The 9,111-nt window shown below is 34.7% G+C and overlaps 1 long non-coding RNA gene across 1 annotated transcript; it reads right to left on the bottom strand.

Moving 5' to 3' along the window:
• Window positions 1-312: 312 nt before the first annotated feature.
• On the bottom strand, window positions 313-6,887 carry LOC132737795 (uncharacterized). The gene is made up of 3 exons (XR_009626781.1): window positions 6,302-6,887; window positions 2,523-2,729; window positions 313-417 (listed from the first exon to the last, which is right to left on the bottom strand). It is a non-coding gene; the product is annotated as an uncharacterized LOC132737795 (long non-coding RNA).
• Window positions 6,888-9,111: the final 2,224 nt, after the last annotated feature.

Genomic DNA, 9,111 nt, shown 5'->3' with positions numbered 1-9,111 from the left:
TTTTTTCTCTATAGTAAATATAAGTGGTTACGCGGACGCCGACGCTCGGGTGACTGCAATAGCTCTACTTATTCTTATCGAATAGTCGAGCTAAAAATGATAGGAACCAAGTTTGGTGATCATCCATCCATTAATTTGTGATAAAATTTGCCTATGACTGTTTTTCAAAATTGCGATCTTTCTTCTTTTTTTTAATTATCTAAAAAATTAGATAATTATATAATCTCAGTATTTAGATATACATGTATACTGTTTGTCAGGATGACACCACCGGTCAATATTTATTTAAGAAAACATAGGTATACTAGTCAACATCAATAGAGATAATATCAGGGTTGTTCGGAAAGGAATCTGCTACATCAATTATGACATCATCACAAATTATGTCTACACTTCCATGCCATACACAAGCATTACCTGAAAATATATGGTATAAATGAAATTGTTTAACATATGCATGTACATTTTACAATAATAAATGTGAAAAGCTAAACACTAGGTGGCAATGAGTTTTTTTTTTTTCTTATGATAAGTATACGAAACAGTATTCTTCTCAAAGTGCTATTAATGATCCTGACACTATTAGTTAATAACATTCTGTAGCAGTGTTCATAATGAGGTTGCACATCAAAAACCTTATATCTCTTGTTGTAGAGCAAAAGCATTGTAGAACAAAAACAATGACCTTGTCAGAAAAGGAACTACTATTGTAAAATGTGACTAAGTTTAATCAAAAGCAATGAAAACAAGCAATGAAAACAAGCGTCGGCATGAATGTAACTGAAGTTTTTTCATGACATGACCTAGTGACCTAGTTTTGAATTTGTCATAGATATCTTCAAGGTAAACATTGCAATACAGTTTGAAGAAGATAGGTGCAAAAAGGTCCCTCTAAAGTGCTTGAGGGATGTTGTCAGTTGACACAAGCACTTAAATACTGTGGACAACAAACACCAGGGACTGATCATAAAATCTTACTATGGTCACCATTGTGACAGATGAGCATAAAATACATCCAGTATCTTAAAAACAAGAGGGCCATGATGGCCCTGAAATCGCTCACCTGTATATAGGCCCCTGCGCCAAGGCCAATTTTAAACCAGGGGCTTTTATAGACACCCATTAGAAGATGTTTCATGATAAATATCAAAGCTCTAGTTCTTTGGGGTTTTTATAAGAAGTTTTTTTTTTTAAGTTTTATACTATAAACATATAGGGAAAAACTGGGAGGTGCCAATTTTGACCCGAAGGCACTTATTTGAACAAACTTGGTAGACGTTCACTAGAACATTTTTCATGCTTGGTATCTAAACTCTACCTTTTTGGGTGTTTTATAAGAAGATTTTTTTAAGTTTCTACTATATACATAAAGGGAATAACAATGACCCATTGGGGTGGAGCCAATTTTGACCCTAGGGCTTTTATTTGACCAACTTGGTAGACACCCACTAGAAAATGCTTTATATCTAAGCTCTAGCTATTTTGATTTTTGAAAAGAAGATTTTTTAAGTTTTTACTATATACAAATAAGGCAAATCAATGACCCCCTGGTGCTGGACCAATTTTTACCCCAGGGCTTTTATTTGAACAAACTTGGTAGACACCCACTAGAAGATGTTTTATGCTTAATATCTAAGCTCCAGCTACTTGGGTTTTTAAAAAAAAAATTTTTTAAGTTTTTACTATATACAAATAAGGAAAATCAATGGCCCCCTGGGGCAGGGCCAATTTTGACCCTAGGGCATTTATTTGAACAAACTTGCTAGACACTGACTAGATGATGTTTCATGCCAAATATTAAAGCTCTAGTGCTTACGGTTTTCTAAAAGAAGATAATTTAAGTTTTTTCTTTCTGACAGTTGCCATGGCAACCAGAGTTCTGCTTGAAATTAAATTCTTTAAACTACAAAGGAACATTCCTGTGTAATTTGGATGAAATTGGCTTAGTGGTTTATGAGGATATGTCGTTAAAAATAAAAGTTTACGTATGTACCACGGACGGACGCCAGATGAAAAGCGATCACAAAAGCTCACCATGTCACTTTGTGACAGGTGAGTTAACAAGGCTTTTCTCAAAATCTGACACCATGACCAGTTAGTTTTAATTATATGGCCCATATACTAAATAAACTCAGAATTTATTAAAATAAATAGTGTAACCAATTTCTGTTGAAATCTAATTACTCTGATGCTCTGATTTTTTGAGGTTGTCAGAATTAAAAATTTAAGCCCTTTACTTACAAAAATATAAATGTTTTAAATAAATATCAACCTTTTTACCTGCTGACACTTCAAGTGAATAGCCTTTTTGATCAGTATAGAGCCAGGCAAGTCTGCACAGCTGGGAAGTCTGACGAGGTTGTATACTGTTGGTAGCTAAGTTTGATATTAAAATCCCTTATCCTTGGAATGGACTGTCCCAAATTTAAAGATGAGCAAATCCATTCCATAAATTTAGCACTTTATAGTGCATTGGTCAATGTTGTGGGTAAATTGCAGTACCATGCTATTTTTTTACTTACCAAGACTTGTGTCTCCAAAATTTATCTGTGTTCCACAGTTACAGGGGCAGTTTTTCAATTTGGAGTACCCGTCATCATTTAGTGTTGCATCCTTTACAGGTGAAAGTTTCTTCAATAAATGTGCACTTAGAACACTTGACCATTCTAACTCACTTGTACTTTGGTCCTCAGCATATTTCTCTACAACTTCTCGTTTAAGATCGAATTCTGAAGAAGGAAAAAAGTGCATGAGTCTCACAAGTTGGCAGAAGACTTTATCACTCATCTTCTGTTAACACTTGAGCTAGAGTCGTTAGATAACATACAAGTGATGGTAATTCTAAACCAGCAAATACAGTATACAAAATTACATAGTTCTGGATAATCTATTGTAAAAGATGATGATCATGAACATATTTCCATCTTCATTTTATTTCTAAATAAGTCCAATTGATGAATTTTTCAAGATAAATCAGTGTGAATATTGAATTTGCATTGTATATAGAATATTATTTTAAGTAAAACATATATCTAACAAGAGCTCTGCATGCGGCATTACAGCTTTATTCCAGGATTTTGGGAACATGACCCGTACCCATGTTTTGTGAAATGTTGGGAAAAAATGCATGACTTTACTTTTGCAGTGATTAAATGAATGCAAAGAGTCACTGTCTAGGATGGCATCTTCAAACATTTATTAAAAGCACCATAACAGTGAAAAAAAAACTTATTTTCAAAGATTTTAGAATCTATTGTTCAATATTTATATTTCCTACTTTCAATTTGGAATTTTTTCCTGGGAATTTTTTCCTATGCATTCTTTCCTGCGGATAATATACTATTTTCAAATTGGAATATGACCGTATATCAGCTAGAAAATAAGCCAAAAAGATCCCTGCTTTAATTTGTCGGTGCAAAAACTGTCAATAACCAATTTTCATCAAAAGTCAAGTTAAAAGGGACATAACTTCTAAACATATTGATAAAATAATGTCCCAAGTCATAGAAGTGTTCATTTATCATAATTATCAAGCATTCCAAGTTTCATGTAGATATCTTTAAATTGATGAGTTATGAAATAATTCAAGTCAATAAGCAATTTTGACAAAAAGATTTAAGTTAAAAAGGGCCATAACTCCAAAATTAAAGCTTTCAGAAATATACCCCTTGTCTTATAATTTCGCCTTGTCATGATGAACAAGTATTCCAAGTTTCATGTTTGAGTACATTGTGTAAATGTACCTTTATCAAAATGTTTGAGTAATTGGCTTCATTAATGTTTTGGCACGAGGAACACTACAACGCAGCATTCATAATAGGTAGACTTTACATTCTAAACAACAATCAAGCTTAAAATCATCATTTATCAATTATGTGAATATTGATGTGTATCTTATTAATCATTGCATGTCATCTCATTTTTTTATTCATTTATAACTGTATGTTTTTCTTGCATATATTTCAATTTATTTCCAAGTGGTTACTCCATTGCAGGAGAGTCACAGCATTTTTTTGTTTTATTTCATTGTTATCCAAACAAGAACTGTCAGAGGACAGTAACACTCGACTATTCGAAAAGTTATCACAAGAGTGTTTCATCAAGTATAATAATGCTTACCTACTTAAATACATAAAATTGTCCAAAAAAGGTCCAAATCGGGGCATAATTATGAAAAAATACAAATCAAGAGTAATGGGACTTGTGCCAATCATGTAAGATAATCACAGAGAACAAGTGTGTGAAGTTTCAATCCATTCCCTTCAGTAGTTATGGATACACAAGCTTACACGCAAAAGCTTAACCAAGGATTTATGGAGATACATGTACCAGCTTATACGCAAAAACTTAAAGGATTTCTAAGTCGCAAAAAGGGAATTATTATGCAAAAAAAGCAAATCAGAGTTATGGGACTTGTGCCAATCATGTTAGATAATCACAGAGAACAATTGTGTGAAGTTTCAATCAATTCCCTTCAGTAGTTATGGAGATACCAGCTTATACGCAAAAACTTAACCAAGGATTTCTAAGTCGAACTAGAACTCCGCGAGTAGGATGTGTCGCCTTGTGAACAATGTAGTTTAGGGGAAATGGCCAGGACAAAAATGAAATATGAAAAATAACAAAGGGCAATAACTAAAAAAATAATAAGTGCAGAGCAGCAGTTTCTGTACACTGCACTTCTTATCAATAAGATCTATCATTCTATGATGTTTCAAGTCCATAGCTTTCATACTTGAGGAGAAATGACCAGGACAAAAATAAAGTAAGTAAATCAACAAAGAGCAATAACTCAAAAATAAGAAATGCAGAGTATCAGTTCTTATGCACTGCACTTCTTTTTAATGAGATCTATCATCCTATGAAGTTTCAAGTCCATAACTTTTATACTTTCGGAGAAATGGCCTGGACAAAAATTAAGTATGAAAATTAACAAAGGGCCATAACTCAAAAATTTAGAAATGCAGAGTACCGATTCTTGTGCACTGCACTTCTTAATAATGAGATCTATCATCCTATGAAGTTTCAAGTCCATAGCTTTTATACTTTCGGAGAAATGGCCCGGACAAAATTAAAGTATGAAAATAAACAAAGGGCAATAACTCAAAAATTAAGAAATGCAGAGTACCAGTTCTTGTGCACTGCACTTCTTCTTAATGAGACCTATCATCCTATGAAGTTTCAAGTCCATGGCTTTTATACATTAGGAGAAATGGCCCGGACAAAAATAAAGTATGAAAATTAACAAAGGGCAATAACTCAAAAATTAGGAAGTGCAGAGTACTGGTTCTTGTGCACTGCACTTCTTAATAATGAGACCTATCATCCTATGAAGTTTCAAGTCCATGGCTTTTATACATTAGGAGAAATGGCCCGGACAAAAATAAAGTATGAAAATTAACAAAGGGCAATAACTCAAAAATTAGGAAGTGCAGAGTACTGGTTCTTGTGCACTGCACTTCTTAATAATGAGATCTATCATCCTATGAAGTTTCAAGTCCATAGCTTTTTTAGTTGAAGAGAAATGGCCCGGACAAAATTAAAGTATGAAAATAAACAAAGGGCAATAACTCAAAAAATAAGAACTGCAGAGTACCGGTCCTTGTGCACTGCACTTCGGGTTATTGAAAGAAGCATGCATACCAAGTTTGATGTCAATCAGACTTATAGTGACTGACTTATGCTCCGGACAAGCTTTAGGGGACGCCGACAACGACGCCGACACAGACGCCGCCGCCGACACCGCCGACAAAAGTAACCCCTATATGTCACCTTTTCAAGGCGACACAAAAAGGAGCATAATTATGCAAAAAAGTAAATCAGAGTTATGGGACTTGTGCTAATCACGTTAGATAATCACAGAGAAAAAGTGAGTGAAGTTTCAATCCATTCCCTTCAGTAGTTATGGAGATACCAGCTTACACGCAAAAACTTAACCACTAGGACGCCGACGCCAACAAATGGGACTGCATTTGTCCTATTATTCTGAAAATAGTCGAGCTAAAAAGGCAAAAAAAATACTTATGGCTATCACATGCTATTTAGGTGGAAAATTGTGTTTAGCTAGTTTTTCATGAAGATTTTGTCGATATTTGTCAACTGTTTCAATATATCGTCAATATGCTTTGCACTGAATGAATGACAGCTCTACTTATCATATGATTATTTCATAAAAAGTGCAAATGTTCTCAAATCTATGCATATTGGGACAAATTATAACTCAAGTTGTATTCATCAGTAGGGCGAATTGACAGTGGGGCGAATCAACATCCGTATCACCAAATGTATTACAATGTCATACCTGAAAGGTATCTTGCAAGTAACGTTAATGAGTAAAGAACTGACTTCCTTTTCCTAGCTCCAAGTTCATCGGGCAACACTCCTTTCTCGATGACGTGTTTTAATAGCGAGCTCGACGAGCTGGCCCGAAGGGCCTGCTCGCAAAGCGAGCTTTACGGTAACGCGAGTACCTGCTAAGTGATGGTTTTGAAAACATTCGTCCAAAGTACCGAATTGGACACATCGCAACCTTTCGAATTTAAAGATAACGGTAAAAACTGAGGAATTCTGACTGAAAACGGATGTGTAGACTGGTCACACGCGCACGTCTATGGGAACCATAATTGGACAAGGAACCAGAATAACGGAAGCTGTGTATAAAAAATGAAAATCGAAGGCGCCATTTTGTTTGAAATCTGATAAATAAAAACAATTTTTTGTCGAATTTTGTTGTGAAAACTATCTAGAATGAAAGAAAATGGTCTAACTAAGAAAATGAATCCGAACACCAATATCTTTTATTCAGTCGTTAACGCTGTACAGACGTTTAAAATATTGTTTACATGACGTCACAATGTAGCGCCAAACAGCACGTGCAAAACAAACAAATCAAGTAGCTATTTTAATGTCGCAAACGTGTTAAGTTTTACATTTATTTCACTTACAATAATCTTTATTTCGCTTGAAAAATTATAAAGTGAAATAAAATAAACAAAGTTTTATCAACAATTTCAAAACTCGTAATTCATTTCACGACAGGGACGGGGCCATATTTAACACAGTACGTGTGACGTCACACGCACTCGTCACTGCATTTCAGATAATTTCATACTATTTCACGTAAAAAGTACATCGAGCTCGCTTTGAGGCTTTGCCTTTTTCATATTATTTCAATTTTAAACAAGGTTCCGGTCCTACTAAACACTGCTAAGGACCGCTAAGGACTGCTAAGGACCGCTAAGGACTGCTAAGGAGCCACAAAGGACTACTAAAGAGGCACAAAGGACCTTAAAATACCACCTAGGCCATTCTTATATTACATGGTATTATTTTTAGTGAAAAAAAAAAATAATTTTAAGAAAAAATATGATTTTGGTGAAAATTTTATGAGTTGTCGGACCGCTAAGGACTGCTCAGATACACAAAAGACTGCTAGGGAGGCACAAAGGACCTTAAAATACCTCCTAGGGCATTCTTATAATACAAGGTAGTATGTTTAGTGACAAAAAATGTATTATTTTAAGAAAAAATATCATTTTAGTGATAAAATTTATGTTTTTGAAGAGTTGTCGGACCGCTAAGGACTGCTCAGGTGCACTAACAACTGCTAGGGAGGCACAAAGGACCTTCAAATCCCTCCTAGAACATTCTTATACTATATGGTAGTAAGTAAATAGACAAAAATGTATTATTGTAAGAAAAAATATAATTTTGGTGATAGAATTTATGCTTTCGATGAGTTGCCAGACCGCTAAGGACTGCTCAGGTGCGAAAAGGACTGTAGGCAGGCACAAAGACCTATAAATATTTCCTAGGGAAGCACAAAGGACCTTAAAATAACTGTTGGGGCATTCTTATAATTCATGGTAGTATGTTTAGTGACAAAAAATGTATAATTTTAAGAAAAAATATCATTTTAGTGATAAAATTCATGTTTTTGAAGAGTTGTCGGACCGCTAAGGACTGCTCAGGTGCACTAACAACTGCTAGGGAGGCACAAAGGACCTTCAAATCCCTCCTAGAACATTCTTATACTATATGGTAGTAAGTTAATAGACAAAAATGTATTATTGTAAGAAAAAATATAATTTTGGTGATAGAATTTATGCTTTCGATGAGTTGCCAGACCGCTAAGGACTGCTCGGGTGCGAAAAGGACTGCTAGGCAGGCACAAAGACCTATAAATATTCCCTAGGGAGGCACAAAGGACCTTAAAATACCTGTAAGGGCATTCTTATAATACATGGTAGTATGTTTAGTGATAAAAAATGTATAATTTTAAGGAAATATATCATTATAGTGATAAAATTTATGTTTTTGAAGAGTTGTCGGACCGCTAAGGACTGCTCAGGTGCACTAACAACTGCTAGGGAGGCACAAAGGACCTTCAAATCCCTCCTAGAACATTCTTATACTATATGGTAGTAAGTAAATAGACAAAAATGTATTATTGTAAGAAAAAATATAATTTTGGTGATAGAATTTATGCTTTCGATGAGTTGCCAGACCGCTAAGGACTGCTCGGGTGCGAAAAGTATTGCTAGGCAGGCACAAAGACCTATAAATACTTCCTAGGGAGGCACAAAGGACCTTAAAAGAACTGTTGGGGCATTCTTTTAACTCATGGTAGTATGTTTAGTGACAAAAAATGTATAATTTTAAGAAAAAATATCATTTTAGTGATAAAATTCATGTTTTTGAAGAGTTGTCGGACCGCTAAGGACTGCTCAGGTGCACTAACAACTGCTAGGGAGGCACAAAGGACTTTCAAATCCCTCCTAGAACATTCTTATAATATATGGTAGTAAGTTAATAGACAAAAATGTATTATTGTAAGAAAAAAATATAATTTTGGTTATAGAATTTATGCTTTCGATGAGTTGCAGGACCGCTAAGGACTGCTCAGGTGCGAAAAGGACTGTAGGCAGGCACAAAGACCTATAAATATTTCCTAGGGAGGCACAAAGGACCTTAAAATAACTGTTGGGGCATTCTTATAATTCATGGTAGTATGTTTAGTGACAAAAAATGTATAATTTTAAGAAAAAATATCATTTTAGTGATAAAATTCATGTTTTTGAAGAGTTGTCGGACCGCTAAGGACTGCTCAGG

The sequence above is a fragment of the Ruditapes philippinarum genome, unplaced genomic scaffold, assembly GCF_026571515.1.
Source record: "Ruditapes philippinarum isolate M1 unplaced genomic scaffold, ASM2657151v2 ctg9253_1_1_1_1, whole genome shotgun sequence".
NCBI lineage: Eukaryota > Metazoa > Mollusca > Bivalvia > Venerida > Veneridae > Ruditapes > Ruditapes philippinarum.
The sequence above is the reverse complement of the archived record's forward strand: the minus strand, read 5'-3'. Positions and strand labels throughout refer to the sequence as shown.